Consider the following 6,000-nt stretch of genomic DNA (forward strand, 5'->3'; position numbering starts at 1 on the left):
CCAAGACGGCTTTTCATATATATATTTTCTTTTTCTACTGACTATAGTTGTGTTTGTTATTAACAGAAATCAACCTGTTGACAAGAAGCTTCTTTTTTCATGTTCAGGAGAAGGCCTGTTTCCAGCCAGACTATGAATTGATTCATGAAATCCCTGTTATTAATATCTAGTCAGTCCCATATGGTCTAGTGCAGGGGTCGGCAACCTTTACCACTCAAAGAGCCATTTGGACCAGTTTCACACAGTAAAGAAAACACTGGGAGCCACAAAACCCTTTTAAATTTTAAAATGAAATAACACTGTATATAACACATTTGTGCTATGTATAAACAAACTAAACTGTGTTACATTTATGAAATCAATGAACGACTGCAGAGAAAATGAAATAACATTTCTGCATGCAACAAATCATTTTTAACTCCGAAAAAAAACAAAAAACGTTGGGTTAACGGTTTGGTAAAATAGGGCTAGCACTGTCAACTTGGCTAAAATGGCAAAAAGGTCCTCAGGGTAAAGGACACACAGGGCAGCGCATCCTTTACCCTGAAGAGCTGTGTTCAGGTGTTCAGGTGTGCTGTCATGTCTACGAGACCCAGCCACTCTGGTTGTTCCCGGCTCGTCCAGTAACGAACGGAACTGACGGGGAATTAAACCTTTCGCCATTAATTTGCTCAGAATCTGAATGACAACATTCATGACTTCTGTGCATTCCGGAGGAAATGTTTGAGCACACAGGTCTTCTTGGTGCAGGATGCAGTGAAAAGTCAGCAACTTCCTGTCCAGCAACTTCTGCAGCAAAGCCACAAAGCCGTTGTGCGCGCCTGTCATACTCGGTGCTCCGTCTGTACCACTGACACCGGGGGGATTATTCCTCTTGCTCTTAAACAATTCAAGACTCACAGACCCCCCCCCCCCCCCCATGTTTGGCCTTTAAGTGGTATCAACTGGATCATTTTTACTTGTGGCCCAGTTGAGTTTACATACTGGCAGAACAGCGCAATTTGTTCAATATCACCTTAGTCTTTAGATTCATCACAGGCAGTTGAGGAGGCACAGGCCACAGCTGAAATGATGTCTTTAATTTGCTGTACAAACTAAAATAAAATACATTTTAATTAAATATTCATTAAGTATTTTTTAAAAGCTGAGCCGCATCAGAGGGATCAAAGAGCCGCATGCGGCTCCGGAACCGCAGGTTGCCAACCCCTGACTTAACTGTACTAAAATGGCCCCCACAGTCACCAGATCTCAGCCCAATAGAGCATCTTTGGGATGTGGTGGAACGGGAGCTTCGTGCCCTGGATGTGCATCCCAAAAATCTCCATTAACTGCAAGATGCTATCCTATCAATATGGGCCAACATTTCTAAAGAATGCTTTCAGCACCTTGTTGAATCATAAAGTTTATAGTAAGGGCATAGAATTGAATATTCCCAGAAATGCGTGTTACTAACATAGCTCTGGGGAGTCACTCCCCGGAGTCCTCATGTTCTTTTTTCCCCAGCATGTTCCCTTGGATCAGAGAGGCTCCGAAATCAGGGTAGCAGCTGTCGCCATGGTCCCGCTACACGTTTTGCGATGCCATGTTCATCTGCTACACTCTGTGGTGCCCTGCTACGTCCTGCTGTGCCTTGTAATGCCGCACAGTGCCCTGCTATGCCATGAACTACTACAAAGAACTGCTACAAACTACTATTTTTTCTAAACCCAACAGGCCCGTCAGACTCCACCTACCAACAAAGGTAACCACATGGTGGAGGCCCAGCCATTGTTTTGATGCACCATAGTCTTATTCCACATAAAGTGTGTGGGGGTATACAGTAATCCCTCGTTTATCGCGGGGGTTACGTTCCGAAAATGACCCGCGATAAGTGAAATCCGCGAAATAGAAAACTTTTTTTTTTTTTACAATTAGCAACTATTACATGTATACAAATACAGTGACTCACGTGTAGGCCGTTTCACTGCTCTTCAGACTGGGCCGCTGCATCCTGACTGCGCTCTGCAGTGTTCTCTTCTTCTGACGTTTGTATCCAGGGTTATGTTTTTTTTCCTGCAGTCATTAATCCACAGAGCTAATGCCGTCTCCATCCGTACCATGGTCTTGTTGCGAACAGTTACAACCCTTTTTGCATTCGTATTAAAATTGACTGCTGCTGTCGTCCTTATGTTTTTTTCCTCCTTCTTTATGTAACGAACGGAAGATTCATTGATTCCGTAATGGCGAGCAACGGCTGCATAGCTTTTACCTTCCCTTAGCATGTCCAGAAGTTTAACTTTATCTGAGATAGGTAGCATCTTCCGCCGTTTGGGCCCATCCGCAGGTGCTTTTGTCGGTCCAGGCCGTTTCGTCGACATTATGGGTTTAGGAGATGTTCGAAATTACAAGATAATTTGGCCAATTTAATGTAAATTTGCCAAGCTGTTTTATGTACGTACACATAACTGCACGAGACGACAAAATGATAGCACAATTCGTAGCATGTTTTGATACAAGAAGCGGGAGTGAGTTTTTAGCGAATCAGAATGCAGAGCACAATGCACCAAAAAAAAAAAAAAATGCATTATGAAAATCCGCGAAATAGCGAATCCGCGATAAGTGAACCGCGAAGTGGCGAGGGATCACTGTAGCTCAGTGGTAGAGCATTTGACTGCAGATCAAGAGGTCCCCAGTTCAAATCTGGGTGCCCCCTGCAAGAATGTTTGTACCCTATCATATATATGATAGTTCTTGTTGTTGATTATACTTGAAAAAAGCATGCATGTATCTAATGTTGCTTCTTTCCAGAAGCCCTTGTGCTTTCTCCCTTGTCAGATTTCCTTGGATTGTGGTGGCACCTGAGTAGTGAATGCAGCTGCTGCCATGGTCCTGCTAGACGCCCTGCACTATTACTGCTACTATTATTAGTAATAGTTCTTTCTACCTTTACTGCTGCCATAATTACCACCGGTCATCTTTTCAATCCATTCTCTCTCTCTCTCTCTCTCTCTCTCTCTCTCTCTCACCCTCTCCCCCAACTGGTTGTGTCAGATGACTGCCCTCCATGAGCCAGTTTTAGTCTGAGGTTTCTGCCTGTTAAAAAGACATTTTTCCTTGTACAGTGAGGAAAATAAGTATTTGAACACCCTGCTATTTTGCAAGTTCTCCCACTTCTCAAATAAATAGCTGATTTAATAGCTGCTACCAGCTGGTCTAAAGCTAATATAGTTAGCCCAAAGAAACAAGCAGAAAGCTGCTACCAGCCAGGCTAAAGCTAATACTGTTAGCTCAAAGAAACAAGCAGAAAGCTGCTACCAGCCAGGCAGGTCCTGCACTTGATATGGCGTTGCTGCACACGCCAGATTGCTCCATGCGCACCTGGTCCTGCAGTGGCAACCCCATGAGGTCCCTTCCGTTTGCCACTCCTAGCTCCTGCAGCCACCGCTCAATGAGGCTGATGGTGGCCTCCTTTGGTCTGGCCACTCCCCAAACTTTGTCTGCAGCTTGCTGGGCCCCTCACTGACGCAGAAGCCACAGTCCACATACAGCAGCAGTGTGGGTGCAATGGCTGACTGATGATAGAAGCTCGACGTGCGTTGTCTTGTTCTTGCATGTCAATTGGATTCTGACTTTGAATTCAAATATTTGGCATCCAAGAAAATTTTGGAACTGATGATGTATCAGTCATTTTTTTGGTGGTTTCTTGGTCACAGCAACAAGCTTGATCATTGACATACAGTTGCACGCCACGTATCACAAAACTGTTGGGGGGGGCCTTATGTATTTGCTTGTATTACATCAAGTGACCTGCATACCAATGGCCGCAAAGATTAATTTTTGCCGAACTGTACTTGCTAATAGAGGTAAGGAAAAAAAGAGTGATGAAAAGAGGAAATAGGGAGAGGAGTGCCGGATGTTATTGTTTTTAGGAAGCAGATTTACAGCTATACACTTTGCAAATCAGTGTTTCACCCTGGCTGCCATCTAAAGATGCCATTTGAACCTCCAGAAACTTGCTGGTAAGAAAGCCCATGCAGACCCCCCCCCCCCCGTGGCTGTGATCAGGACGGCTGCAGTATCTAAGTAGTATATGTTTTATGATTGTACTTTTGTTTTTGAATGGTACATGAACATATTTTAAAGAGTAGTTTTATATGCTGCGAATTTTGACAAACTGTTTTGATCACTTGAGGTATTTCCGTGTAGTCTTTCTTCTTTGACAGTTACCTTGCAATCTAAAACTGTATATCCTATTGTCTCTAGAACAATAGTTGGCAGTTGGAGGAGTAATGGCTCTTTACAGTGAATATGCAAAAGAAGTTGTTCGCAAGTTCAGCCCAGGTAGATGTTCAGCCCATATTCACACAGACCTAAACCTATTCACTTAATGCTGGTTACAATATTCTAATAATCAACGATGCCAGAGAAAAATGACAAAGAGTAATAACATTTTTTACTGGCATTTTTTAATAAAGTATTGGCTTTTGTCTTGCAAAAGTTTATTTCCAATAACATTAACAAGCATACTGTTAGTTACGGTCCCTGTGCATCTCACAATGCTGTTAGTAGTTGCATGCAGGTAGTGTGGCCGAGTGGTCTAAGGCGCTGGATTAAGGCTCCAGTCTCTCTGGAGGCGTGGGTTCAAATCCCACCACTGCCATCTGCAAATACTACATTGCTGGAAGGTAACCAATGTGATGACTTGTAGTTCAGATGAGGGCATTCCTTATAACATAGCTTGGTAAAATACCAAAAGTCATTAGAGGAAACTTGGTAGACTCCTTGCTGACTCTGCTGTTAAAATCTGTACTCTGCCCTGGCTATAATGACCACCCAATCGTAGGTGTTTAATGTGAAATACTCATTCATTGCCAAAATTGACGGGGCGCGTGTCGGCCGTCACGGTACGCTACCTATACCATCCAAAGACTGAGACTGCAGGGATTTGTTATATATCCGCATATGTTTAACGTGTTCATATGTTTCTTTAATTTTCACAATGTTTAAAATCATCAGTTAACCTAGCCATTCTCCATTTCCCCACAGTAATCTCGTAGCTTTCTTGTGCAGACATTTTAACATCTAAAACTACGGTGATTTACATGCTACTGCTGCATTCATCAATCTGTCATTCTGTTTAAAACTATACCATACTTCACAAACATTATCTATTCACAATAACCACGCAACACTCACATCTCCGTTAACTATGTGTCTGTTTATTTAGTTGTTATATGTGCTTAAACATTGTGGGTGATTGCATTATACATTCAAGTCAAAAGGTAAAAGCATTATTTCAGCATAAATGAAGACATGTTGGTCATGCATTAAGTTTGTTGTCATAAGTATATAGTTTGTTGTTTGTTGTTTGTTACATTAAGATGTTTTGCAATACTTCTGTTTCATAATATAAGATGTTCTGTTACATTTTGTTATAATCCAGCTCTACACATGTGTCAGAAGTTGAATCGATGATGTTCTTCTTCATGGCCCACCTACCTTTTGCTTTGCCAGTCCTGAACTGAGGGTCATAAACTTTAAGTCACATTCCAATTGAAAGATAACGAATAGGCACACACACACACACACACACACACACACACACACACCACTGTGGCCAAGAGACCCCACCCTTTGTGAATAAGACCAGGGGGTCCAGGAGCAGAGAGTCAGACAGATTTGGGGTTGAGCCGTGTTAGGTTGACTCTGTATTTGTCTCTAGGATATCCTATGTAATAAAATGGATTCACACATCCACATCTGAGATTTTGACTACTAATTGAATGAACCCTGAGAATGGAGCAGGATTTAGCTCCAACACAAGATAAAGCCATACAAAAGTGTAGCAAGATTTGCACTTTTGATTGGCAGAAAAACAGCAAGGACAAAATATTGGCCCTGTGACAGTGTGGGAATAGGTGAGGCCTTGGATTTGGAAAGCGGCACACCAAGTGAGAATTACCGCGAGGGTTGGGACTGGGAAGACTGGTGTTTTCGGCTGCTCTCGAGAGTGGGCTGTAC

At 42.7% G+C, this 6,000-nt stretch overlaps 1 non-coding gene across 1 annotated transcript; it reads left to right on the plus strand.

Annotated features, from left to right (window-relative positions):
- The first annotated feature begins 4,557 nt into the window (after positions 1 to 4,557).
- On the plus strand, positions 4,558 to 4,639 carry trnal-aag (transfer RNA leucine (anticodon AAG)). The gene has a single exon. It is a non-coding gene; the product is annotated as a tRNA-Leu (tRNA).
- The last annotated feature ends 1,361 nt before the right edge of the window (positions 4,640 to 6,000 follow it).

The sequence above is a fragment of the Etheostoma spectabile genome, unplaced genomic scaffold (assembly GCF_008692095.1).
Source record: "Etheostoma spectabile isolate EspeVRDwgs_2016 unplaced genomic scaffold, UIUC_Espe_1.0 scaffold00002115, whole genome shotgun sequence".
Taxonomy (NCBI): domain Eukaryota; kingdom Metazoa; phylum Chordata; class Actinopteri; order Perciformes; family Percidae; genus Etheostoma; species Etheostoma spectabile.